The 19106-nt window shown below is 46.6% G+C and overlaps 1 long non-coding RNA gene across 2 annotated transcripts; it reads right to left on the reverse strand.

Annotated features, from left to right (window-relative positions):
- Positions 1-11315: 11315 nt before the first annotated feature.
- LOC109742380 (uncharacterized) lies at positions 11316-15331 on the reverse strand. 2 transcript variants are annotated; one of them, XR_002227850.4, is made up of 6 exons: positions 15063-15331; positions 14926-14975; positions 14032-14850; positions 13812-13894; positions 13119-13274; positions 11316-11696 (listed from the first exon to the last, which is right to left on the reverse strand). It is a non-coding gene; the product is annotated as an uncharacterized lncRNA (long non-coding RNA). The 2 variants fall into 2 exon arrangements; XR_012184995.1 differs by lacking the exons at positions 14926-14975; positions 15063-15331 and having other exon boundaries at positions 14019-14296.
- Between the last annotated feature and the right edge of the window lie 3775 nt (positions 15332-19106).

Below are 19106 nucleotides of genomic sequence, written 5' to 3' on the forward strand. Positions count from 1 at the left end.
TAGACGTCCTCTAATTGTTGTTGCAAGTTTTTACATGGCTGCTATAGGTTTCTTAGCAAGAACGTTTCTTACCTACGCCAAAACCACAACGTGATATGTCAATTTCTATTTACCCTTCATAAGGACCCTTTTCATCGAATCCGTTCCGACTAAAGGGGAGAGACAGACACCCGCTAGCCACCTTATGCAACTAGTGCATGTCAGTCGGTGGAACCTGTCTCACGTAAGCGTACGTGTAAGGTCGGTCCGGGCCGCTTCATCCCACGATGCCGCCGAAACAAGATAAGACTAGTAGTGGCAAGAAAATTGACAACATCTACGCCCACAACAAGTTTGTGTTCTACTCGTGCATAGAAACTACGCATAGACCTAGCTCATGATGCCACTGTTGGGGATCGTTGCAGAAATGAAAATTTTCTACGCATCACCAAGAAGAATCTATGGAGTCTTCTAGCAACGAGAGGGAAAAGAGTGCATCTACATACCCTTGTAGATCGCGAGCGGAAGCGTTCAAGTGAACGAGGTTGATGGATTCGTACTCGTCGTGATCCAAATCACCGATGACCGAGCGCCGAACGGACGGCACCTCCGCGTTCAACACACGTACGGTTGGGGAAGACGTCTCCTCCTTCTTGATCCAGCAAGGGGGAGGGAGAGGTTGATGGAGATCCAGCAGCACGACGGCGTGGTGGTGGAAGCAGCGGGGATCTCGGCAGGGCTTCGCCAAGCTCAGCGAGAGGGAGAGGTGTCACAGGAGGGAGAGGGAGGCGCCAGGGGCTTGGGTGCGGCTGCCCTCCCTCCCCCTCTTTATATAGGGGTCCAGGGGGGGCGCCGGCCCCCAGAGATCCCATCTCAAAGGGGGGCGGCTAAGGGGGGACTTGCCCCGCAAGTCAAGTGGGGCGCCCCCCACCCCTAGGGTTTCCAACCCTAGGCGCAGGGGAGGCCCAAGGGGGGCGCACCATCCCAACCCTTCCCCACTTCAGCCCATGGGGCCCTCCGGGATAGGTGGCCCCACCCGGTTGACCCCCGGGACCCTCCCGGTGGTCCCGGTACAATACCGGTGACCCCGAAACTTTCCCGGTGGTCGAAACTGGACTTCCTATATATAATTCTTCACCTCCGGACCATTCCGGAACTCCTCGTGACGTCCGGGATCTCATCCGGGACTCCGAACAACTTTCGGATTTCCGCATACTAATATCTCTACAACCCTAGCGTCACCGAACCTTAAGTGTGTAGACCCTACGGGTTCGGGAGACATGCAGACATGACCGAGACGACTCTCCGTCAATAACCAACAGCGGGATCTGGATACCCATGTTGGCTCCCACATGTTCCACGATGATCTCATCGGATGAACCACGATGTCGAGAATTCAATCAATCCCGTATACAATTCCCTTTGTCAATCGGTACGTTACTTGCCCGAGATTCGATCGTCGGTATCCCAATACCTTGTTCAATCTCGTTACCGGCAAGTCACTTTACTCGTACCGTAATGCATGATCCCATGACCAAACACTTGGTCACATTGAGCTCATTATAATGATGCATTACCGAGTGGGCCCAGAGATACCTCTCCGTCATACGGAGTGACAAATCCCAGTCTCGATTCGTGCCAACCCAACAGACACTTTCAGAGATACCCGTAGTGCACCTTTATAGCCACCCAGTTACGTTGTGACGTTTGGCACACCCAAAGCACTCCTATGGTAACCGGGAGTTTCACAATCTCATGGTCTAAGGAAATGATACTTGACATTTGGAAAAGCTCTAGCAAACGAACTGCACGATCTTGTGCTATGCTTAGGATTGGGTCTTGTCCATCACATCATTCTCCTAATGATGTGATCCCGTTATCAATGACATCCAATGTCCATAGTCAGGAAACCATGACTATCTGTTGATCAATGAGCTAGTCAACTAGAGGCTCACTAGGGACATGTTGTGGTCTATGTATTCACACATGTATTACGATTTCCGGATAACACAATTATAGCATGAACAATAGACAATTATCATGAACAAGGAAATATAATAATAACCATTTTATTATTGCCTCTAGGGCATATTTCCAACAAGAACAATTTCCTCCACAGCTCAAAAAGGGCTTCAATGCCCAGGAATAATTCGCATAAAGTGACATAACCCGCAATGTGCAGAATGGAGGCAGGGGTGAAGTTGTGCAACTGGAGGCCGTAGTATTCTAGAAGCCCTCGGAGGAACGGATGGATGGGAAATCCAATGCCTCTTAGCAGGTAGGGGATGAAACATACTCGCTCTCCCCCGGATGGATTAGGGAAGTTCTCTGCCTGAATCTCACCGTTGAAGAAGTCTAGCCCCGCTCGGACAGGGACTAGATCTGCTGGAGGAAGAAATCCCTGCGATTGCAGCTTCGTCAATTGGATGTAAGGCACTGAACACCTCTCCCACTCGCCTCTCTCTGGGCTGGAACGGGCGGAGGAGCTGGGGACGCTAGCCATTTGGAATGGTTCCTCTTGGACAGTCTCCGGGGATTTTCTCTGCATGGTTCCCAATGGATCTAGGATCCAATCTCTTTAATAGGCACCCTTCCTTGCATGGACGGGGTGTTAACTGCAAAAACACCCTGACCTTCCACCTTCGCTTGACGCATGGATGACAAAGTTATTCAACGCACAGAAGCCGAGGAGAGCGACTTTGGATCAATGGCGGAATACTTTACTTGGAGATCATTATAGGAGGAACCCGCCTTGCAATGCTGAAGATAATTTGTGTGCCGAACACCTCGCTATTGAAGACTGGTTCGGGGGCTACTGAGGGAGTCCTGGACTAAGGGGTCCTCGGGCATCCGGCCTGTTATCCATGGGCCGGACTGATGGGCTGTGAGGATATGAAGGCCGAAGACTGTTCCCGTGTCCGGATTGGACTCTACTTGGCGTGGAAGGCCTTGGCGACCGAAGATTCCTTCTTATGTAACCAACTCTATGTAAACCCTAGATCCCCCCGGTGTCCATATAAATCGGAGGGGTTAGACCGGAAAGGATATATGCATTACCATAGTCATATAGGCTAGACTTCCAGGGTTTAGCCATTACGATCTCGTGGTAGATCAACTCTTGTAATACTCATATTCATCAAGATCAATCAAGCAGGAAGTAGGGTATTACCTCCATAGAGAGGGCTCGAACCTGGGTAAACATTGTGTCCCCCGTCTCCTGTTACCATCGATCCTAGACGCACAGTTCGGGACCCCCTACCCGAGATCCGCCGGTTTTGACACCGACAACCGGCACTACATCCGTGCGGAGGTGTGCCGCCGTTATTGGGAGATGAGGACGCCGCTCCCCTGGAGCGACGTCCACCTCCCCAACAACTGGCACTTGTCCGCCGACCGTGTGCCGATCCCGCCGGTCCCGGTGAGCGGCCGTGCGCGCCGTGAAGAGATCGAGCGCCGCCGCCCTCCCCGATGACCTGTACTACGATGACAGGTACGCCCCAGACTCCGTCCTCTGGGACACCTGGCTCAGGGATGAGCACGACGTGCGGCGTGCCTTCTTCTTTGCCGGCACAGCGTCTGGGCCGCGGCGGCCACGTCGGGAGCGCGCAGCGCCTGCTCCCCAGGAGCGTGGGCGTAGGCTGGGTGCGCGGCCTCACGCCCACGCCTTCGCCATCTCCATCTCCCCCACCACCTCCTCGCATGATAGTGGAGGAGGAGGCCCGTCTCATGGCGCGTGCCATGGAGGACTCCATGTACACGCACGATGAGCGCAAATGGGAGGGCCTCGAGGAGATGATGGCCCGCTCCGCCGCCGGCGAGGTTGCCATCCCCGAGCTGGAGATGGTGGCCGCGGAGGAGGCGATGGAGGAGGAGCCGGTGGCCGCGTTCCACCCGGGCCTGGTGGGCCAGGGGCGGGGCTGGTTGTGCACTGCTCCGGAGATGGCCGTCGCCGTGGGCGTGAACTGGTGCGTCACTCCGCCGCGGTCACCAGAGCGGGAGGCATCGCCACGGGAGGAGGTCGTGCAGGCACCTCCCGCCCGCCCCCGTCTACCATGCACCGCCGGCCTACGTCGACCTCGTCAGCAACGACGACGACGCCGGCGGCCACTGAAGACGGCGACGGCGATGGCATCGACGGGCACGGGCAGGAGCTCGCTGGCGGCGGCCGTTTTTTATTTTCTTTTTTATGTTTAATTATGTCACTAAGTTGGACGTGAAACTGGGCCGTTTTGTGGCCATGGACCCTAACTTAAGTTTTAAGTTTTTTAAACTGCGTTTATTTACTTTTTAAAGTCATTTTATTTACGTTTTATGTTTTTTTAAACACGTCCAACACGAACAAGATTTGGGGTGCGGCCGCATGCTGGGCGCACCCACGACCCATCGGACAGACGCGGACATGGGTGAACCCATTACCTCCCCAAAGGGACAAAATCCGGCCAAACCGGACGTCCATCTGGGGTCGTGCGGTGGAGTTGGCCTATAGCTACGGTTACCGACCTTATCCCATGAGAGCTATCAATCGATGTGGATCTATCAAGTGACCGGTCTCTGCATTTGCACCACCGGATAGTGTCAAGGCACACTCCTATTCATTGATGCTGATGGTCATGTCATGGCCGATGTTTCTCCTTCGCCGCTGAGGCGCAGCGGGCGTCATTACATCGGTCCTGACGGTTCAGCAGCCACCGATGAGGACTCTATGGTGAAGGCCATGTGTAGGACGGCTGTCCGTAACCTCGACTTCGAAGGTTATTCATGTTTGTACACGATGGCTCCGTACTTGGTCTATCCTGCAGAGGCTGGAGGACAGGGACCTTTTTATGATGCCGTCTACACGGCTGGAGCGTTCGGCCAGGGAGGTTTTCTACCCCCATGGATGGTTGTGTGATCTACGGATAGGATCTGCCGCTCGTTAGCCTCGACATGATTTATTTGCTTCGCATTGTACCGAATTATTTTTATTCTTAGGGCACTCTCGACTTTTTGGCTGTGTGCATCTAGCTATGCAGAGGCCGGGCTTTCTTTCGATGCGATTGTATCACCTCGATATTTTTTTGAGGAACTGGCAGGTCACTGCCTATATATTAAGCAGGAGAAAAGTAAAACAAATAGTTCTTACAACACAACGTTACAAAAAGGGTAGAAAGTCTAGTCTGGCTCAGGTTCTGGCTGGTTCTCAACATCACTAAGCCAGTGAGATGAAAGCATAGGTTGAAGAATTTCCTGGTTGATGAGGAGAAGCACACCCTGCTCAGCAAGAGTCTTATGCTCGAATACACGTCTGTTTCGTTCCTTCCAGATATTCCAGCAGGTGTAAATGGCCGTGGTAGTGGTCTTCTTGCCAATGGGGCAGATTACATCATTCCACCAGGAGATGATAGAGATGGCATGCATGGCAGCCGTGGCCAGTCCAGAGCAGAATGGAAGTTCTCCACCAGGTGCCACACAGAGCGTGCAAAGGGGCATTGCAGGATAAGATGGAAGGCAGATTCTTCTTTCTGATCGCAGAGATTGCACCTCGGATTGTGCGGGAGTGCACGCCTTGCGAAGTTGTCGTTGGTCAGAATTTTGCCCTTGAGGAAAAGCCAGAAGAAGAACCTGCATTTGCCCTCGACCTTGGCCTTCCACAACTTGTCGTAATTAGCAACCGGTGCAGAACCAAGAAATTGAGCGTGATATGCCGATCTGGTAGTGTATGTCGTCGAGACAGTGCGGTTTCAAGAGATACTATCTTCCCTGTTCGGGTCCAGAACAAAGTGCCGCAGCTTTGTCCAGAGAAAGGTGAATTGACGAAGCTCAGGCTCAGTGGATATGCGATGCAAACCCGACAACCAGCGCTGGTCTGCGAGTCCCTGTGCCACTGAGAAATTCTTCCTGTAGTAGAGACGGAAGACGTCAGGTGCTAGTTGACAAGGCGCCTCACCATGAAGCCATCGGTCTTGCCAGAAGCGAGCCCGCGAACTATTGCCCACAGTGATATTTGTAGCAGCAGCAAACAGAGCCTCGTCATCTCGGTCACAGGGAGTGGGAGAGCCAACCCAAGGCCTGTTCTGGTCCCGCCACTCGAGCCACTTCCACCTAAGCCTCAGCGCCCTTCCAAACCGCTTCAGATCAATCACACCAAGACCCCCAAGGTATTTAGGGCGACATACCGTGGACCAGTTGACCAGAGCAATGCCCTTGTCTGCCTCCGGCCGGGAGCGCCACAGGAATTTCTGCCGTAGCTTGTCAATTTGCTTGATGGCCCAAGCACCAAGCTTAAAGATGGTGATTAAGTACACCGGAATGGCGGAGAGCACGGAGTTAATAAGCCGCAGACGAGCGTCCCCAGACAGGAGCTTGCCGCGCCAACGTTGAAGTTTGGAAGCCAACTTGTCCAGAATAGGTTGGATGTCAGCCCTGGTGATGATCTTATAGTGGAGAGGGAGACCAAGGTATCGACAGGGGAATTGAAGCACAGGCACGGGGAAGTGCTGTAGAAGTGATTCTAGGTTTATGTGTTCACAGGAGATGGGGTAGATGCCACTCTTACTAATGTTACAGACAAGGCCTGAAGCAATGCCAAAGCTGGAGAGGATGTGTTTTGTGAGGAGGATGTCCGCCTCGTTGCGGGCGATGAACAGAGCCGCGTCATCGGCATAAAGACTAACCGGAAGTTGGGAGGGGGGTAACTTGATCGGGTACAAGGCTCCAGAAGAGGCAGCACGCGCAAAAAGCCAATGTAGTGGAGCGATGGCGAGAGTAAAGAGCATGGGTGAGAGAGGGTCACCTTGGCGTAGACCACACCGGTGGGAGAAGGGCTGGCCAAGCTCGCCATTCGCCATAACACGGGAAGACGAGGAGCTCCAAAGCAGCGAGACCATGTCGCACCACCTACTCCCAAAGCCTAGTCGTGGCATAAGCTCGAGCATGTAGGACCAGGAAACATTGTCGAAGGCACCAGCGATGTCAAGCTTCAGAAGTAGAGCAGGATCGTTGACAGAGTGTAATTTCCGGACGGCATTCTTGACAAACAAGAAGTTGTCATGGATGCTGCGAGTCTTGATGAAAGCGCTCTGGGAGGGAGGGATCAACACTGATAGGAGCGGAGCCAGGCGGATGGACAACATCTTGCAAACAATCTTTCCGATAGAGTGCATGAGACTGATGGGGCGGAACTCCTTGATGCGAGAAGCCTCATTGGATTTGGGCAGAAGAGTAATGTGAGCAGAATTCAATATGTGCCAATGATTACCGCGAAGGTTGAAGAACTGACATATGGCCGCAGTAAGATCATGCTTAATCACCTCCCAGCAGTGCTTGAAAAAATCAGCGGTGAAACCGTCCGGCCCAGGCGCCTTACCGGAAGGTAGACCAAAAACTGCCGCTTTAATTTCCTCCTCTGTGAACGGGGCATCCAGGGAGGAAAGGTCAAGTCTGGGAAGGTCCAAGGCATCCCAATTAAGCGATTGGTTCCTTGCTTTAACTGAGCCAATAGTGGCAGAGAAGTGCTTGTGAAGCTCAGCATGCTTGTCAGCTTGGGTGGTGAATTGGCCATGATCGGTCTGCAAAAGGGGAATATAATTGCGGCGGCGTCTCCCGTTGGCCTTGATGTGAAACAGCCGAGAATTAGCATCACCCGCACGAAGCCATAAGACCCTTGATCTTTGCCTGATCCTGATGCGTTGGATTGCAGCAAGGCCAAGCAATTTGCGCTTTAGATAGTGCCTTAGACCGATTTCAGCAATAGTAAGGTCTCTGTGGTCTTGAGCATGGTCCAAGCCAAGGATAATCTGTTCCGCAGCGGCTGCGAGTAGCGTAATATTACCAACTGTTTTCCTACTCCAGCAACGCAAGGAGCGCCCAAGACGCGACAATTTGTCGTGTAGGATCATCATGGTGTCCGTGTGAGTGCAAGGCTCACTCCAGGAGTTGCTCACCGCATCATCAAAACCTCTCATCTTTAACTAATAATTTTGAAAACGGAAGCCGCGGAAGCGCCGGTGGTTGATCTGTCCAGTGAGAACCATGCCACAGTGGTCAGAGACCGAGGAGGATAAGGCCCTCAGGTAGCATTGGGGGAAAAGCAGTCCCCAGTCCAAGGTGCAGAAAACATGATCAATTTTGGTCTTTGTCTGCAGCTGGCAAGAGCTCACCCAGGTGAAGCGTCAACCGTGAAGTCGCAGCTCAATTTGCGTCGACCGTGACCTCGATATATCTATTCAATAAAATGTCTTTTATCGAAAAAATGTCGTTTTCTAGGAGATTACTCTAGCTTTTTCTCTTTATTAGAAACAAGGAGATTGCTCTAGCCGGACTTGTGCAGGGTAGGCATTTGTGGACAACATTCACTTGACCTGGACTAGGCCCGCGCATGGACACTCACTTGCCCAGGAATCTAGCCCATCACAAGCCCGTCCAAATCTGCCTATCACATCGCTTCTATAGGCTAACTTTTCAAGAACTAAAAGTTTTTTTAAACGGAGGCAAAAGATTTGTCCCACCGATTATTAAAGAGAGAATAGAGTTTGTTACATAGACCATGGCCCCAAATTACAATAGGTCATTACTCTCCCAACATAATTATACCAATCTTTTTACCCATGCGGAGACCCAAACCTTTGCTTCGCTTTCTATGTCGGCAAGAGGGAACATCGGTGGGTTTTCCTGTGGTGGATGAGTCTTGCATTCCTCTCGTTCCATATTGCCCATGAGGTGAGCAGTGTGAGCAAGGCCATGGCCTTCCTACTTGGGACGGAAGCGTCGGACATGCCAATCCACCAATCCCGTGATGGAGCACTCCAGGTGCCAGACAACGATGTCTAAGTATTCAAGCTGTAACCAATCTTTGAGCATTCCCCAGAGCCGAAGGGAGAACTGACATTTGAAGAAAAGATGATCAACATATTCTTGCTCAAGGGCATAGGCCACAGTTTCGCCATCCCTTTTTGGCCAACCTATCCACCGTCCATATCCTATTTTGCATGGCCAACCACGTGGAGAACTTGACCTTCGGTGGGGCCAAGCCTTCCAAACCGTGTGCATCATTGGGGAGCTTATGGTACCCAAGAATTGTGCCTTACGCAGACTCCGCCGAGTAGTGGCCACTAAGGGTATGTTTCCACACAATGTCATCCTCCAAGTTCCAGTAATGAAGTACTATGAAAATTAATAAATAAAAAGTAGCCACAACCGGCAAAACTAAAAGGGTGTGCCTAGGTCTCAGTCGACTAAGACTTAACAGTCGACTTAACCAAGTCTAAGAGCATCTTCAGCCACGTACCTCTAATTCGACCCCCCAAACGCCTGCGGACGCGCCAGTCAGTGACCGGGCGTGTCCGTTTTGAGTCCCTATTTATCCATCCGCGCAGCCACAATCCTCATTTTCTTTCGCATATGTCCGGTCACTTGCACGTGATTGGTGGAGATGAAGAAAGAAAAAGAAAAGAATGACTAAAAAAAGAGAAAAGGTGGTCCGGGATGGGGCCACGTCCTAATTGGCGGATTGACCGGGCGTGCCCAGGCGTGTCCCCGAGCCCTCATATCCTCCCCATATTTGAGATGGATATGAGGGTTCGTGGACAACCCGGACATATATGAAGATATGAGGGGTCCGGTTGGATCACTTTTTCCTTCTCTCTCATGTCCGATCACTGATCGGGCGCGTCCGCGGGCATATGAGAGATGGTTTAAGGGATCCGGCTGTAGATGCTCTAAGTCAAGTGACGTAACATGTAAGAAAGAAAGAAAAACTAAAAAAGAAGCACGGATCCCCACGTAAGATCCCGTGGATATAGCACTCCCGAAAGTAAAAATATGTGCCTACACACATAGCTTATTACCGAACCGACATCCAAACCAGTTGTATGTATCATGTGCTACCATCTCTCATTGGTTGCATCCAGATACTATAAGCTGTCCTACTTCCACGTGGCGTAGTAAGGACCACATACATATCCATACTGTAGCTCGGAAGATAACTTGCAAATTTTTTGAATCTTTGTTTTATTAAAAATGCAATCATTTTCTATGGTTTGATAGAGAACAACGAAAATCACAAACTCTCACGCGGATATGTGCCTTAGAGCATGTCTAGCAGACCTTGTATAACGCGCAAACCCACATAATTCCGGCGAGTATACGGGCTCGGCCCAATTTTCTGGCCAGAACAGAGCCCATGTACTCGTCCGGCCCGTAATTTTTTTTACCGCGGCCCGCAGACCTCACCCCCGAAGCCGTATATATACGGGTTTGCAGGGCATATACGGGTCGAAACCCTATCCCCCCGCCGCCGCGTTTCGCCGCGATTCCCCACTCTCTCCCTCGCATTTCTCGTCGCGGGTGAGCCCACTTCCGCTTCCAAATGCCATGTGGAGCCATATGTGGAGCTCGACCGCAGCTCCGGCGGGGGCGGCGACCCCGAGGGCGAGTGGTGTGTCCGCGCGGACGACGCGAGGAAGCGCGCGGCGAGGAAGTGGACGAACCAAGGCCTTGAGCCGCCGTCAAGGCTCCTCCATCGCGAGACGGAGGAGTACGACCGCCGGCACGGGCGGACGCCCTCCTCGGCCGCGGGCTCTTCCTCCGCCGCTGGGGGCCTGTCCGGCGTGGTGCTTCCCCCCGTGAGTGGGCCGAGGAGCCGGAGGACCGCGAGCTCGTCACCATCAAGTAGGAGCCGGAGGAGATCGTGCGCCGAGGCGTCGTCGAGCCCGAAGATTTCATGGCGACGATGTCGACGCGGTCGCGACCGCCATTGCTGAATGGAGCTTGTGTGAGGAGGCGGAGTGCCGCCGCCACGACGAGGAGCTCGAAGACCTCCTGTTCAAGCAGGCGGTCACGGCCAACCTCGCCGCGAAGGACAAGGACGACGAGTGGCGGCGCATCCGCGAGGAGCAGAGGGAGAAGTTCATCGACCTCGTCAGCTCCGACGAGGAGGACTGAGCTCCGACACCCCGTCGTCCTCGACCGCGAGTTCGTCCTTCTTGGTACATCGACCTCGGCCTCGCCGCCGCGAGATCCCCACCCACCTCTAGTAGTAGTAGTAGAACTAGATCGGAAACACGCCTTGGCGCGTGGTGCCTGGCTAAACACGTTGTCCCAGCATTTAAACAAAGCGCGGTACTGTTGCTACTTGGTATGGGATTATTTGTCAAAGTCATGGCATAAGGCAAGGCAATCACATTTGCCAAATGCAAAGAAAACATGATGAATTTTTTCAGTAGAACAATTCATCTGGAAGTTCATAGGAAATGGAAATATATACTTGTGCCAAAAGCAAGCAAGGTCGATCAATCCACATCAAGTTCGATACAGATAGTGTACTTTTCATACAGGAAAAGCAAGCCACAACGGCAATGTGAGACAAAGAACCTATATAGTTCCACAAAAGCATATTTTTGGATACATCCACCTGATCGTCTTGACGTTCGACCTTTTATACGCCACATCACTTGAAGCAGATAACATTTTCCCCATTGACAACAGAGTTATGAACCTTGAAATAAACTTTTCAAAGTTTGGATTATCAACGACGGCTACCTACATGTGGTGTCGAGACCAAAGACACATAAGAGCTTTCTTTCAACCTTTCACCAACCCCGTAGTTATTGTCCCTCTTCCGTCCACACCTTTCATCAGACGGACTTGCCTCATGGCACATTCATCACCCTCCAACATAACACAATCCAGGTGACTTGCCCCATGGCGCATTCATCACCCTCCTTTCATCAGACCATGTTCTGTTAAAACGATAAATTGGTTAGTAGTTCATGCAGTCCTATAACCTATCATATAATTTACCAAAATAGTGATACTTTTGTGCTCAATGAACAATGCAGAAGACATGAACAATACATGTGTTGGTTAATAACTAAAGGTGTGCTACCAACACACTTGAAAGGCAAACATGAACAATACATAACAGGCCTTAAAATAAACCCATTTAAGAAAAGTATGACTACAATTCAATGGACATATTTAATCTACTCCCACATGTATGTACCAGTAACATGTAGCTTGTGTGAAGAAGAAAGAAAGCAGGCCACATGATCTGAAGCAAATGAACTGAAGAAAGCAGGTCACATGATCATATTCAGAGCACAAATTAAAAGAAAAGTAGGAAAGTTAGAAGAACAGATGTTAGTATGCTACAGATCTGTGGCCTCAAAACAACCCATAAGATAGTACTAAACATGTTAGGACCCTCTTTTCCTTTTCTAATTTTATCCTTCCCCAACCATGGCTTGAGGATGCCATGGTTTTATATGTACTTGAGGATGCCTGTCATTATGTAAACTGAATATGTTTAAAGTCCCTATCTGATTTAGACTAAGCAGGAGAACATGGTATGAACTTTAATACTGATGATAAGGTATCATGTATGAACTTTAATGTTCTAAAGCCGAGAATATGACGTATCATGTATGAACTTTAATACTGATGATATATAGAGAAACGAACATGTGCGAGATTACTGAATAACCTGTCAAGAATTGATATTTGCACAGAAATATGGATTGAGAAATCTGAAACCTGAGCAAGAATGGTTTAACTACAAATATATTCAATCCTTATTTGAATTTATGGCAAGTCAAGAATCTTTTATGGCAAATCTTAGCATCGTATCCTTTTTTTGTGAGCACTCATTAATTCAAATAATGAAAAGGAGGCGCACTTAATCCAAATCCACATGAATGTTTGCCTTTGTATGATGGTAGAGCCTTAAATTCGCAAACTTAAAATACGAGAGGATGAAACAATTAGCACCAAGAATTGGCCAGGTTGTACAATGACATTTTTTGAAACCAAATGTTAACACAAAGTCAATTAGTGCATAAAAGAGAGATAGATTCAGGAACGCATCTCATACTACCATGATATTTTTAAAGATAATATTATTTCTTGACCACGCTTGCAATAAGGAGTCCACATATACAATAGAATGGATTACTCTCCGACTATGTGTCACGGTACAGTAGCAATATTATTTAGTAAGAAAAAAAACAAAATCCAATCATGTTAATAGAGCAACAACAGAATCTCCTATATCATTTGGAGACTAAAAGTAATAATAATAAAGCATATATGAAACCAGTGGTTTAACTCTACATGTTAGATAAAGAAAATGGTAGAGTGGGCATATATAACATCCGCTGCCTTACCTCCTAAGGGGAAGCAGATGCACTCACGTCGTGGCTCTGGCATCTTACGTTTTCATCTACAGCGGAACAAAGATGCTCTTGAGTGAACTGAGAGAGCCGGCCTCCAGGTAGATACAACAGATGTGGTCAATCTCAAGCCGACACCTTTTTGCAATCCTGTCATTTTTTTTTCAGATTAGGTACAATATGAGTCCACACATACAAAAAATGGATTACTCTCTATTATTTGACATTGTGTAGAATTAGAAGTGCATAAACATTATTGTCATCATAAAAGGGAATCCAGGTACATGCATTAAGCATACAGAGACCTATTTCTTGGAAGCAGCACTACTCCCACTTGAGAAATAGGAGCATACAGAGCTGAGCTACAATGAAAAATAACAAAAGACTATTCGGTTGCGGTCAGGAGGACCGAGGAACTAACAAATGGACCAAGTGAACATATTTAGCCGAACTTCACTATAGACAGCTAGTTACCTCTTTATCGACAACGACCATAATGCGTACTGAATGCACATTGTCTAGTGTGGTAGAACTATAGGGAAATTAATGAGCACATACCACCATACATGTTTAGTTACATATGCACTGTAGGCAAAAAAACTCGTAGAATATAATACAGTCATGCATGTTTTTTAGCTATAACTCAAACAGATAGTCTAAAAGCAGAGCAAGTCAGGGTAGACTAACCTGAAACAAGAGAAGCAGCCCCAGTAGGTCAACAGGTGCAGCGGCAAGAAGATTTTATGCATATGCAGACACACCAGATATCCCTGCATTACGACAAAGTACTGGTTAATGGATGGACATATTACCGGTCCTACCAGACAACATATATCTTTTTTCAGTTTGACATAGAAGTACATTTCCAGAGAATAGAGATGTTCTATATACTACCTCTAGAGCTCACCAAGTATAGCGATGATAGTCTGGGTCCGGGACGACCGTTTCTCTGGTGGTCTTCTCTGCGGTATCTCTCCCAAACCGCGAAGAAGGGAAAGACAAAATAGGTTACCAGATTAAGTCTTACTGAAACCAAACTTTTCGGTAGTGTGAATGACCTGCCTAGGCCTGATAAGTGTAACAGACTACTCCAGGCAAGAGTAACAATGGTGAATAGACATTTGATGGTCAGGAAAGCTGGGAAACTTTCAGAATGAGAAAGATGCATACATTTAATACTACGTATTAATCAGCACCAACATTCAGGAGACCAGAGAAAAATATATAACATCAAGTATCTAAATCTATAGATTATCAAGTGCAGAGTGCAGACAAGATATTAAAACATCCAAAGTAGAGTATACTACGGAGGTACTATACGATTGGTGTTTGTGAGCTAACGAGAGGTACTATTGGTGTGGTTCGCTGGTGCTTCCGGCCATGTCTCCTCATATCAGCAAAACAATAAAAGCCTAAATGTCCCCTTCCTTGGAACCTAGCTAGACTAAAAGCAACGAAACACAAATACTCCACGAAGGGAGAAGCACCAATTGCAGGCACTACCAGACCAGACAAAGAGGAAAAGACCTTTGGCCTTTACCAGAGGCAGGACAAACAACAAATGGCCCATGCTGGCCAAACACACAACACTTGGCCATGCCGCCGTATGCCTAGCACTCTAACATGAGAGGACCAAAGGAGGAGAAGAAGAGGGGTTAACCGTAGATCCATGAACGAAGACACAACCGGGTCAGATCAAAGGAGGCACCGGCAACAGCAGACGAATCTGCGAGGAAAACAAGGGCAAATCAGAGGTGAGGAGAAGCTAGCAGCCAAGAAGAGTGCAGACATACACATATACCTGCAAATCGATGACCACAATAGCAACCACAACAACAGATTGACAGAGACCTGCACGCAAACAAGATCACAGATCAACTAAGAACAGCGTGGAAAACCAACGCGAGAAGAGGAAAGGCAGCTCACCACCGGCCCCACCTTCCTCCGCCGCTCCCTCCTGCGCGCGTCCTACCTCACTCGCGAGGGCCGGCGCCGAGCCACGGTCTTCCTGATGAGAACCAAGGGGGCGTGGAGGAAGAGGCGGAGGCGGCGGCGCGAGGGCGAGCAGAGGCGGAGGCGGCGGCGCCAGGGCGAGCAGAGGCGGAGGCGGCGGCGCGAGGGCGAGCAGAGGCGGAGGCGGCGGCGAGAGGGCGAGCGGCGGCGGAGGAGTTAGGGTTCGCTGAGGAGATCGAGAGAGGGAGAGGAGGAGGTGGGACGTGCGAGTGCGGGAGGAGATATTGGATATTTTTCCAGCCAGATGAAATGACGAAAATGCCCTCGGCGGGGCAGTGTAATCACAGGCGGTGGCACGAATGAGAGAAACTATTCATTGTAGCAGTGTTCGTTTTGTATCCAACGGCCAGGATCTTCCAGGCGCGAGATCCAACGGCCCAAAACGCTTCAAAAAAACGATCCGACGGTCGACATTCGCTAAGCTCTGAGAACGCCCATGTTCTCCCTAAATACTTATTCCTGGATGTACTATGTATGATCATGTAGTATGTGATTAACTATGAATGATCAGTGTGGTTGCAATTTCTCCCGCGAAAGTTTTCTTCAAATTATACAGTTTCATTTACGGGTTCTATTCTGCAGCGCACGATTTCGCCTTGCAAAATATATCTTCGTCGAACTGTAAACGCCTTATGCGGATCGGCATTATACGGGGTCTGCTAGAGATGCTCTTAGTTTACATCTCAATCATCTGTTGGAGCACTATTTTTGGGTCTTCGTGATGTAAAAAAGGGTTATTTATAGATCTACATCATCTTTTGGAGATATTTTAAGCAGAAGAAACTAGAAATGGAACTGACTTACATGAACAACTAGAATGCTTGCGCGCGCACACACAAATGTATGCACACGCTCATGCCCACACACACTTGTTGGCTTAATCCAAAGTAAAACCAAGCAATAAGAGAAATTCATCATGATACTTATAATTAAAAAAAGGTCAATGGCATGTAATACATATCACTACATCATACTAACAAAAAAAAGAACCATGATAAAGAAACAACGACATATATTAAGGGCCAACTATTTGATAGGCGCCTACTTTTTGGTTAAGTCAAATCACTCTACAACCACATCAAGATCTAAAGGCCTAGCTGCCTTCTTCTTCCCCATGCTTCTATATACTAAAAATAAAATAAAATAAACACAAAAATGAATGTTTCTGCGAAAGAATGAATTAGTGGCATTTGTGTTACCCTTAAAGAAGAACGAGAATGAAACTAAAAATGTGATTAAAAATATTTGCACACATTTGCACAAAGATGACATTTCTTTTTATAATAAGAATATCATAGTTCAAAAAAAAATCAAAAAATAAAGTTTTTCTAAGAAAGAATGAATTAGTGGCATCCGTATTACACTTAAAGAAGAATGAAGATTAAAACACGTAAAATAAATGATGACAAAAAGTTTTAACAATTTACACAGAAATTGCCCTTTTTACAATATGCGTGAATAAACATAAATAGTGCAATTTTTGTATTCTAGTATAATTTAAAAACATATTTAACAATATTTATGTGTCTACTTACAAAACACACAATATCGACATATGCACATAAAACAAAATAAAATAACACAATAAAAAAATTAAATAGAAACAAACACACATGAACACGAAAAAAATGACTGAGCTGAAAAAAAATCATCCGCTTGTCCAATAGCAAAACCGAACAACATATATAAAAAGAAAATAAAATAAAATAAATACAATTGTTATTCTAAGGAAGAATGAACGAAGGGAGTTATTACTACTTAAAAGAAAAAGAAAGTGAAGAAAACACTTAAAAGAAAATGATACACAAAAATTCCACTCTTCCATATTGTGTAAGAACAAATATAAACTGGTGCAACTTGAATAATAGTTATGATTTTCATTTAAGTTGTTAACATAAATTAAATAGTGTCACCAATTGCATCATCAAACTGTTACCAGACGTAAAAATATAGGAGAGAATAAAACAAAAATGACATCACCAAATCAAACAATAACAAAAAGGATCTAGAAAAATTATCACAAGCGAGAAAAAGAAAAGAATTTTTCATACCAGCCACTTGATCTTACTAGTGAACAAAGAAATATACTAAATAAATCATAAACTAAAATGAAAAGAAGAATATGTTATAATAAAATGTATTAAGAGCATTGACATTACTCTAAAAGAAAAACAACTAAAATGAAATCACTCTCTACTGCCAGATCAAGATCTAAAGGCCTAGCTGCCTTCGTCTTCCCCCATCCTTATATATACTAAAAAAACATAATAAGATATGTTTTCTAGGGAAGTATAAATTAGTGAAATTGGTATTACTCTTAAAGCAGAATTAATAAACCGAAAAAATATAAAACATGCACACAATTTGCACACAAATTACATTTTTTATAATAAGCATATAATAGTGCAAACGATTCAAAAGTGAAGTTTTCCAAGAAAAAATGAATTGGAGGCATTGGTATTACCCTTAAAGAAGATAGAAGATAAAAATAATTAGAAAAAATAATTGCAAAAAGTTGCACAAAAATATACTTTTTTATAATATGCGAGAATAAAATTATTGTAGTATAATTTATGTACTCTAGTACAATTTACACGCACATTGTATAGTATTTACATGTATACTTACAAAATACACGATATCCACAAAATAAAAATAGAACTCAAAAAATAAATGAAAATAAAACAAACACGCATGAAAATGAAAAATGTGTCTGAACTGGAAAAAGAATCCCGCCGCGTGTCCAATAGCAAAACCGAATAACATATGTAAAAAGAGAAGAAAAGGAAAATAAATACAAATATTATTTTACGGAAGAATAAATTAAGGGCATTGGTATCACCTGAAAGAAAAAGGGAAATGAAGAAAAAAATAAAGAACATGATGACAAAAAATTGAATAGACATCAATAAACTAAGACATAATAAAAAGAAAACTAAACAAAAAAACATTTTTCCAATTAATAATGTATTAAGTGCATTGGTATTGCCACAAATAAAAAAAATAAAAAACTTAAAGAAAATGTAGAGGACAAAACAAAGTGTGGATCTATTCATGGCACATGAAAAATGTAGAGTGCGCAAACTAACATGTGGTTGGATGGTTAGGAGAAAAGTGGTATCCCCAGCCAACGGGGGTTCAAGTCATAGACTTGACACTTGTGCTCGCATTTTTCTGAATTTATTTCACGTCTTTCGATGATGTGCGTTCAGTGAGAGGAGACGTTCATGTCGACTACGAAGTCGTCTGTGTCGACTTTGTCAATCTCAAGATGATGTGCCAGCTTAATCTCTCGGAGATGTTCATAGGGATAGGGTGTGTGAGCGTGCGTTTATATGAGTGAGTGTATGTGCGTATGTATGAATATCTACGTCTATACTGTGTCAAAAAATATGTAGAGTGCATCAAGTGGTGGAGTACTAGGTAAGCGATCAAGGTGACCGCATGGGACACGTGGTTAGCAAACTAAAAAATTGATCGTTTTGAATTTGTCTTTTGTCGTAGAACCTGTAATTCAGTAGCGCATGCTCTGGCGCAGTTTGGTTTTCATGCAGCAATGCCCTCCACTGTTTTTTTAAGGGAAAATCACTTGGCACTTTACTGCGAGTTTACGAGTATAACATCCTGTAGTACATGCGGGATCAGAAAGCTAGGGGATCAAAGTCCCATTTATACACCAAATTTGAATAATAAGCATGTCTAGCTAGGAAATGTGCCAAGCCATTAGCTTCACTTAGGCAATGCTGAAAACGGATTGAATTGACTTCATGGGCATAGCGAAAGCAATCCGCTAAAATCGCAGAGTAAGGCGCCAAAATATCCACATCACGTTTGCATTGCCATGATAACCTCAAGGCAGTCTGATTCAACCAGCACATTTGAGCAGCCAATTTGGTTGATCAATTGAAGACCTCGACGAAGGGCTAAAGCTTCTGCCGTAGCAGCGCTATCTGCATATGTGAAGGGTTC

This window comes from Aegilops tauschii, chromosome 5 (assembly GCF_002575655.3).
Source record: "Aegilops tauschii subsp. strangulata cultivar AL8/78 chromosome 5, Aet v6.0, whole genome shotgun sequence".
NCBI classification, from domain to species: domain Eukaryota; kingdom Viridiplantae; phylum Streptophyta; class Magnoliopsida; order Poales; family Poaceae; genus Aegilops; species Aegilops tauschii.